Source organism: Bos taurus, chromosome X (genome assembly GCF_002263795.3).
Source record: "Bos taurus isolate L1 Dominette 01449 registration number 42190680 breed Hereford chromosome X, ARS-UCD2.0, whole genome shotgun sequence".
Lineage (NCBI taxonomy): Eukaryota > Metazoa > Chordata > Mammalia > Artiodactyla > Bovidae > Bos > Bos taurus.
In genome coordinates, this window is record NC_037357.1 from 69,004,202 (window position 1) to 69,014,711 (window position 10,510).

Consider the following 10,510-nt stretch of genomic DNA (forward strand, 5'->3'; position numbering starts at 1 on the left):
AAAAGTCTTATAAATGCAGTGAATGTGGGAAATTTTTTACTGCTAGCTCTGGCCTTTGGTATCATCAGAGAATTCACAGTAGAGAAAAGCCTTATAGGTGCAGTGAATGTGGAAAATGTTTTACTAGCAGTTTGAACCTTCTTCGTCATCAGAGAGTTCACAGTGGAGAAAGGCCTTATGAGTGCAGTGGATGTGGGAAATCTTTTACCGTTAGCTCTAGCTTTCAATATTCATCAGAGAGTTCACACTGGAGTAGGGGCCTTATAAGTGCAGCTAATGAGGACAGCACTGGGGTTGGTGGAGTTTGGAGTGGTAACAAGGTGTGAGGACACAAGTGCAGTCATCAGATAGCAAACGGGCCATTTCTAGGGAGGAATTTGAGGCATAGAGAGGGTATGTCTTCTAATTATTACCTCCCAGCAATGGACAGGTATTTGGGATTCAGTATTAGGTTGCCTATTTCAGGACAAAGGGAGTCTAATCACTGTAATCCTCTTTCCCTTCCAACCCAGCTTTGGGAACTCAAACAATATCTACTCCACTCTCTATCCCTGAATCCCTCCTCAAAAGTCCTGCTCATACACTGCACTCCATGCTCGGTGGTCAAGACCATCCACTGGGAAGCAACATTCATGGTTTTCCTGTGAATGATCCCATTATCTACCTGGTAAAACCACCACCTCCATGCCACAACATTGCACTGAGTTTAGGGCAGCCAAGAGTGGAGAAGAGACTTGTATGCTACTGTATGATATCTCTTATGTTCAATTTAAACCTCCCAGAGTAATGGAAATAAAAACAAAAATAAACAAATGGGACCTAACTAAACTTAAAGGCTTTTGCACAACGAATGAAAATATAAGCAAGGTGAAAGGACAACCTTCAGAATAGGCGAAAATAATAGCAAACGAAGCAACTGACAAATAATTAATCTCAAAAATACACAAGCAACTACTACAGTTCAATTTCAGAAAAATAAATGACCCAATCAAAAAATGGGCCAAAGAGCTAAACAGATATTTTTCCAAAGAAGACATACAGATGGCTAACAAACCATGAAAAGATGCTCAACATCACTCATTATCAGAGAAATGCAAATCAAAACCATAGTGAGGTACCATCACACATTGGTCAGAATGGTTGCCATGCAAAAGTCTACAAACAATAAATGCTGGAGAGGGTGTGGAGAAAAAAGAACCCTCTTACAGTGTTGGTGGGAATGCAAACTAGTGCAACCACTATGAAGAACAGTGTGGATATTCCTTTAAAAAACTGGAAGTAGAACTGCCATATGATCCAGCAATCCCACTGCTGGGCATACACACTGAGGAAACCAGAATTGAAAGAGACACTACCTGGAGCCAGCACAGGAGATCCCCCCATGACAAGGTCATGCAGAAGAGAACTGACAGACAAAGTGGATCAGGACTCAAGGGACTCCCTGGACCTGCTAGAACATCTATCCAGAAACCAAAGTCTGTCGGTCTAATGTTTACTACATTATGCCTTTCACCAACTCTTCTGACATTAACAGGGGGCTATCCCTGACCACATTTCTCTGAAAAAAAAAAAAATCAACTTAGGGCTCTAGTTATAAGTCTCCTGGGCTTGAAATGAGTATTTCGATTCTAACCCCTCTGTTAGCATTTTAGCTTGCTTGGCAGGTTTACCCATACCATTGCAACTAACACATAACTCCCCAGCAATAAAAGGCAAGGGAAGCCTAAGTATTCTGAAAGTCCTAATGAGCATAGAGCCTTTTGAGGGATGAAAAATTATTAGAATAGTATTGGTAAAGGGCTTCATTATTGGGCCACTGCTTGCTGCCAAGTTCCCATATCCCTTATCCATTGTGGACCTGGGAGTGCATTAGTTAATGTAGTTGGAATGTAAGAAAAACAAGTAGTAACCTTGGTATTAACCACATCAGACCTTTGAGCTAATAAGTTCTTTCTGTGTTGTGACCCACTGCACTTTTGCTGCGTGAGAATGTAACTTTATTTAGTACTTTCAGAGGCTGGGAGAAATAAAGAAAAAAACACTTTAAGGAAAAACAAGTTTTCTGGCTGATCAACCTTCAGAAAAGAGTCATGAAATGTTAACAGGCCACAGACAGGGCCAGACATAACATAAGACCTTTGTTTATGAAAAGGTGTACAGAAAATGTCCTGGTTTTGATAAAGGTAAAATTGATGGAATGTTGAACTAACTCTGTATCTTTCACTTTGAGAAATGTGTAACTCAGAGTATAAAAGTTCCTTTTGAAAATAAAGCTGCGGATCCCACTTCACCAGAGCTCTGGTCTTCGTGTCCTTCTTTCTCTTTCTCTCTTTCTTTCTCCCTTTTTTTCAGGCTGAATCCCTGGAGCACAGAGGCCCTCTGAGTTCACTTTTTTGCCTGGGCTTCTAAGACCCGATCGGGAAGGCACTTTGCATCTTCATCCCACTGAGAGGGCGCCTGAGGCCTCCGTGAACAAAGCAAGTCCCGTGTCAGAGGCTTTATTGGTTTTCTGTGTAAACCAAGGAATATTAGCCTCTTTCTCTCTCCCTTATTCTTTCTATTTTTCATTTTTATTTTTGACCCTGGACCACCAGGTCCCAGTCCATTATAAGACCTGTGTCATCTCTCTCACCAACGCTGTTCATCCTGAGAGTTCCCCTGGATCCTTCTGGGGCTGGACCCCCGCAAGACACGTGTACCCCAATGTTCATTGCAGCACTGTTTATAATAGCCAGGACATGGAAGCAACCTAGATGTCCATTGGCAGACAAATGGATAACAAAGCTGTGGTACATATTCACAATGGAATATTATTCAGCTATTAAAAGGAATGCATTTGAATAGTTCTAATTACGTGGATGAAACTGGAGCCTGTTATACAGAGCAAAGTAAGTCAGGAAAAAAACAAAAAACAAAAACAAAAAACACCAATACAGTATACTAATGCATGAGGTGGCCAAAGTATTGGAGTTTCAGCTTTAGCATCATTCCTTTCAAAGAACACCCAGGACTGATCTCTTTTAGGATGGACTGGTTGGATCTCCTTGCAGCCCAAGGGACTCTCAAGAGTCTTCTCCAACACCACAGTTCAAAAGCATCAATTCTTCGGTGCTCAGCTTTCTTCACAGTCCAACTCTCACATCCATACATGACTATTGGAAAAACCATAGCCTTGACTAGACGGACCTTTTTTGGCAAAGTAATGTCTCTGCTTTTTAATATGCTATCTAGGTTGGTCATAACTTTCCTTCGAAGTAAATAATTAAGAAATCCTAATTGGAATCCTGATGGCTTCATAAAACTATTAACAAAAATTTACATAAGACAGAGTGAATTGGTGAGTATGGCAATAATTTTTATAGTTTCTGTCTGAAAAATTACTGGTTTGAATCTGTGTTTTCCAGGTGTAAGTAAAACCTTCCTCTCAAATTAATTATGACTTGTAGTATTTTAGTAAATTATATCTTTGAAGGCAGACATAAATAGCTTTCTTAAAAGTTCAATCTAAGACTCCTTATAAAAGTTTCAGCAAAGCCAAAAACCTGTATGATCAATTTTATTTTTATAAAGTTATTAGGCCAAATTTGTTGAGAACAGATTTATTTTGTAAACAAATTTGTCTTAATTTAGACATATTTGGTAGTGGTAAATTTAGAGAGAAAAATATTATGTTTAAACGAATGTGTGTATGTGTGTCTGTGCTTTGTTGTGTCTGATTCTTTGTGATTCCATGGACTGTAGCCCTCCAGGCTCCACTGCCCATGGAATTTTCCAAGCAAGAATACTGGAGTGGGATGCCATTTCCTACTCCAGAGAATCTTCCCAATCCAAGGATCCAACTTGCATCTCTTGTATCTCCTCCATTGCCAGGCATAGTCTTTACCACTGGTGCCATCTGTAAGCTCATTTAAATAAAAGTTAAATCCAAATTTTGTTAATGGATATTTGTATTTACTGACTCACTTTTCACACAGTTCCTTGCTGTTACATTATATCAATGTAAAGTTTAATTGAATTATCAAAAGGACACTCTAAATTTTTTTCTAATTCTTATCCCAGTAATCTATCTTTGGATAAAGATCATATGCCCCACATCCTGTAACCAGGGATTTTGTTATATATACTGGAAAACAGAGAATTTAAAGGATAGACTATCTCCAACCTGAATGGAAGGATCTTTATTATGTATGCTTAACTACTTATGCACAGTGAAATTGAAGGGAAAATGACTCAAGTTAATTTCCACTTCCAAAGGCCCCTAGACTGGACTGGTCTATAGAGAAGAGTACTGTCGGACACGACTGAGTGACTGAACTGAACTGGCATCAGACTTTTAAAACATTTCTCAAGAGAGGAAACTACACTTACACACAGAACAGAAGAAGACAATGTTAGAAGTAACAGCTTACCCAAGTTGCTGGATCTGATTTGAATGATCATTGATAATTTTTTTTTTTTTGGCTTCCTGAACTTTTTCATATAAATAAAATGTTTTTCTATTATGGGCATGATCTTATGCTAGTTTTAGAAGCTGATCCAGTTTTTTAATTTGTGAGAAATTACTTGTGTGTATTACTTCTAGATTACTTTGGTGGATTTCTCCACTCCAAGGCATTAATTTGATGGCCCTTTGCAAATTTATTTTAGTCTTATTCAGTTCTGTTCAGGCTATTTTTTATATTACTAGGTGAGATTCTCTTACCTGGCCAATTAATAATGTCTTCTCTGACCCTGGCCATAAATATGACTTTTCTTCTTAATTTATTCTTGTTGCTTGTTCAGTTCCTCAGTCTTGTCTGTCTCTTTGTGACCCCATGGACTGCAGCACACCAGGCCTCCCTGTCATTCACCATCTGCTGAAGTTTTCCCAAGTTCATGTCCACTGCATTAGTGATGTCATCCAGGTATCTCATCCTTGAAGGCCCTCTTCTTCTGCCTTCAATCTTTCCCAGCATCAGAGTATTTTCCAATGAGTCAGATGTTCACATCAGTTGACTAAAATACTTGAGCTTCAACTTCAGCATCAGTCCTTCCAATGAGTATTCAGGGTTGATTTCCTTTAACATTAACTGGTTTGATCTCCTTGCTGTTCAAGGAACTCTCAAGAGTCTTCTTCAGCACCACAGTTCAAAAACACTGATTCTTTGGCTCTCTGCCTTCTTTATGGTCCAGCTCTCACAACCATACATGACAACTGGAAAGACTTGCCTATATGGACCTTTGTTGGCAAAGTAATGTCTTTGCTTTTCAACACATTGTCTAGGTTTGTGATAGCTTTCTTCCCAAAAAGCAATTGTCTTCTGATTTCATGGCTGCAGTTATAATCCTCAGTGATTTTAGAGCCCAAGAGGAGGAAATAAGTCACTGCTTCTACCTTTTCCCTTCTATTTGTCATGAAGTGATGTGGTCGGATGCCATGATCTTAGATTTTTTAATACTTAGTATTAAGCCGGCTTTTTTCACTCTCATCCTTCACCATCATCAAGAGGTTCTTTAGTTCCTCTTCACTTTCTACCATTAAAATAGTATTATCTTCATATCTGAGATTGCTGATATTTCTCCCACCAGTCTTGATTCCAGTTTGTAACTCATCCAACCTGACAGTTACTCAAGCTCAATCAGAACAATAAGCAAAAATTAAGCCAAGAAATAAAACCTCCCACAATAATGGGATAGATTTATGCATTTAATACCAGGCTGTGATCATTTAAGTTTTAAGTCATCACTTTATCTTGGGAACAATTACATTATACTAAGGCTAACCAGCCTAGTAGTAACACTAGGAAATTGGGCTGGGATCCTTATGAGCAACACCAATATGTAATTCTTCTGAAAAATAAAATTTGGTACAGAATAGACTTGAGTTAGATGACCTGAGGATTTACTGGGCTGCACTTAATGGAAGTTTTAGGCTTAATTCTCACTTATTACTTTAAAAACACTGCTAATTATGTTTTTGTATTTTGCCTGTTTTACAAGATTGTTGTTTATTGCATAACCAAATGTATGACAGAGCTTCTGAAAAAAAATGTGGTTTTATTTGAAATCAATGATTTTAATCTTGTAACTGTAGATATGGAAAGATACAACAAAAGAGAATGTTTCCTGGATTATACCATATTAGGAAGACAGGTGGTCCAGAGTCTTTTGATTATGATTTATAAGACCCAGTCCAGTAAAAACACACTGAGCGGCCTATCAGCAAAATCTTCACCAGACCTAGGAATGAGCCTTCTTAGCACTGTAGGACAAAATGATCATGAAATGTCTCCTAAAATATGGTCAAATGTATTACTATGAGTAGGCCCTGTCAACTACACACTGGCACTTGTCATTGACACCATCTGCCTCTACAAGTATTAAATCATATGCCACTGCAGTTGCTGATTTTCAACACAGCTTGAAAGGAGTTCAGGGTGGACGGCAGAAATAAGACACTGTGTGCTTGGGGCAAAAAAGTGGTAGATAGTTGGATATTTTTAGAAGCCAATTTTATGAGCCAAATTCTTGTATCTCCTCATGTCTAGAAAAGCACTAAAATCCTTTATGGTGACAACTATTCCTCATGAATGGCAAAAATCTTCTGCCAAAATTATGTGCTAAATTTAATGTATTCCCCTTTCACCAAATTCACATATATATTGACCTCCCCTCCCCAACCCGTCCCTCTTAAGAGTAGTTTCTTATAGCTGTCTGAGGTGTTGTTTCTTGGAGTGCAGTCCTCATATTTCCCCAAATAAAACAACTTGCTATTCTCGTGTTTTTCATTTTTAGATTGACTGGCTCTAGGACAGAGGAGAAAAATTTCAGGGGAAGTTATGAGCAACTGAGGCATGTATAGTCTTCCATGTTTTGCACAAGTACCTAGAACAGTAGATATATTTTCCTTGGGTGGAGATTTTAGTATGGTAATAAAGCAAAGGTAAGTTTCAGACACCTTCAGGTCTCATCTGCACAAGTGTGTTTCTGTGGTCAACTCAGAACCAGTTCAGGATGGTTGACCACTGCATCTTTTAAAGCACAGCTGTAAAATGTCTCTATCAAATACCAGATGGTTTTGAAACAGAGATAAATCAAGGCAAGTATCTTTTTGCTCTCAGGGTCTGGTATGGATGATGATATCATAAAGAGAAAGTCGCTCAGCCGTGTCTGACTCCTTGTGACCTGATGGACTGTGTAGTCCATGGAATCCTCCAGGCCAGAATACTGGAGTTGGTAGCCTTTCCCTTCTCCAAGGGATCTTCCTGACCCAGGAATCGAACCCAGGTCTCCCACATTACAGGTGGATTCTTTAGCAGCTGAGCCACAAGGGAAACCATAATAATAATAATAATAATAATAAAAAGATAATCCCACCTGTTACATATAATATATAACACTAAAAAAATTAAATAGGCTGTGGGTGGAAATTAAAATATAAATTTTAATTCTTTTAGCAAATTGAACAGAGACCATTTTCATATTTTGACCCTGAAGTGAACTGGTGAGAAGCATGAATCTTCCATAATTTTTTTCTCTTTGAACTTTGATTGTTACATCAAATAAATAAAGGCCCTGTGAAGAGGGACAGACCAGTATTTCACTCAAATGTATGATCCAATACAGCTCATGTCAAATATTACTAAGATCAACGCACCAGTAGGGCTGTTTTCTAATAAGGCCTCTGTTCTTGACTTGCAGAAAGCCATCTTTTCACTGTGCTTTTATATGGACTTTTCTCTGTGTGTGGAGAGATGGGGGTTGGGGAGTCTCTGGTACCTCTGCCTTTTATAAGGTCTTATAAGGGCCTTAGTCCTATTGGATTAGTGCTCCACATTTATGACCTCATTTAACCATAATTACTTTCTTGAAGCCCCTATCTTTATGTCACATTGGGGTTTAGAGCTTCAACACATAAAATTTTGAAGGGATGCAACTCAATATTTAACAGAGTATTTATTGAAAATGCATAATCTCAGGTAAACTCCAGACCTAAGAAATGAAAACTTCAAATAATTTTTGTGCAGAAATTTGCATTTTAAGAAGTCCTCTTGTTGAATCTAATGGGCATTGAAGTTTGAGGGCTATTGATTTAGTGCATCTTTCCCTCTTTGCTATATGAAATATGCCCATTTTGCTAGGTGGGCTTCTGTATTTCTTTTAGGTTGACTAAGGTTCTTTTTGAATCTAAAAAGATGACATGAAAATTAATGATGCTTCCATTGAACTTACTTTGGATCCCACACTACATGAAGATTTTTGCAGCCTTGTTTCCACAAAGCAGATTCAGAAGAAAGTACACTCCAATCCTTTGGGAACTTTTGGCCATCATTCTTGGTCTTTGGACTCCTTAGCTTATCCAGGGGCTTCTCTTGTGGCTCAGATGGTAAAGAGTCCACCTGAAAGGCAGGAGATCTGGGTTCAATCCCTGGGTTGGGAAGATCCTTATGGAGGAGGGCATGGCAACCTACTCCAGTATTCTTGCCTGGAGAGTCCACATGGACAGAGGAGCCTGGTGGGCTACAGTCCATGGGGTCACAAAGTCAGGCATAACTGAATAACTAAGCACAGCACAGCTTATCCAGAGATGTCCTAAGAATACTCCCCTTTCCCTCTGGGATCCCTGATGAGGTTTTAATGTGCCTCACAGTTCAGCCTATTTTGAAATACTGACAATTCTAGGAGTTAAAAAAAAAAAAAATTCTTGAACTTTTTTTCCCATTATTATATGAGTTTAACTCAGAGTTATCACACATTTATTGCCTAATTAGAAAGATATCACTAAAACATTCTTTTTATGAAGTACATCCTAGTTCTGGGTCTAATCTGCTATACTTAGTAGAGATGAACATATCGGCTGGTGACACAGGAATGACTTGCCTAACACTATAATGAATGCAGTTCTTAATTTACCCCCTTTGCTCTTGTTTCCAGAATGTTCATGTTCTCTTTTAGTTTAGCTTCTTCCAGAGGGTATAAAGCTGAAGTCCCAACAAAGGAAAACAATATAGGTATAGCAAATAGCTAGGTTTAGATTCCCCCCTTCAAATCAGCATGGTACTTCACTGCATTCTCTGTAATTATGAACGTTCATATTCATGAGTGCTCAGTTGTTTCAGTCATGTCCTACTCTTTGTGACCACATGGACCATAGCTTGCCAGGCCTCTCTGTCCAGAGAATTTTCCTAACAACAATGGAGAGGGCTGCCATGCCCTCCTCCAGGGGATCTTCCTGACCCGAATTTTGAACCTGAATCGCCTGCATTGCAGAAGATTATTTATTGCTGAGCCACCTGGGAAGCCATCAACTGCTCCTAATTCCAGTCTCTATTGGTGGTCAAGGATTTGGAAGGCATTACTAATTCGGAATTAGTAACTTGGAATTAGTAAATTGGAAAGACCCTGATGCTAGGAAAGATTGAAGGCAAAAGAAGAAGAGAGTGGCAGAGGATGAGATGGTTAGATGGCATAACTTAATCAATGGATATGAACTTGAAAAAACTCTGGGAGATAGTGGAGAAGAGGGAAGCCTAGTGTTCATGGGGTTGCAAAGAGTAGTGAGAATGGAAATAGTTTCAGTAGGGAGGCCAGAGTTCCCCAAGCAGCAGGAGGAGATAAAACTGCAAGTGAGAGGTTTTTTTTTTTTTTTTTTTTTGCCTTTTAAAATTCTGTGTTCTCATGAAAACATCCTGTTTCCACCTGAACTTAAATTTATCTTAAACACTGAGCTAACCAATGCATTTTTTTTTCATGGAAATGTCTTCCTTAAGCTATGTTAATGAATGATATATTTGATTGGAAATCTGCCTTTCTTCAAGATTCATGTCAACTGTTTTATGGCCCAGGATGACTTATCTTGTGCCAATGCTGTCTCAAAATGCATGTTGTGGGTGAGGGGCCTGGTGTAACTTTCTCAGTTTTGAGGTGTTTTCTTTCTCTAATTAGCAGCTTACTAATATGATACTGGAGATCAGTGGAGAAATAACTCCATAAAGAATGAAGGAACCGAGCCAAAGCAAAAACAATACCCAGTTGTGGATATGACTGGTGATAGAAGCAAGATCCGATGCTGTAAAGAGCAATATTCCATAGGAACCTGTATGTCAGGTCTATGAATCAAGGCAAATTAGAAGTGGTCAAACAGGAGATGGAAAGAGTGAACGTTGGCATTCTAGGAATCAGCGAACTAAAATGGACTGGAATGGGTGACTTTAACTCAGATTACCATTATATATGCTACTGTGGGAAGGAATCCCTTAGAAGAAATGGAGTAGCCATCATGGTCAAGAAAAGAGTCCAAAATAAAGTACTTGGATGCAATCTCAAAAACAACAGAATGATCTCTGTCCATTTCTAAGGCAAACCATTCATTATCACAGTAATCCAAGCCTATGCCCCGATCAGTCATGTTGAAGAAGCTGAAGTTGAATGGTTCTATGAAGACCTACAAGACCTTTTAGAATTAACATGCAAAAAAAAAAAAAAAATCCTTTTCATTAAAGGGGACTGGAATGCAAAAGTAAGAAGTCAT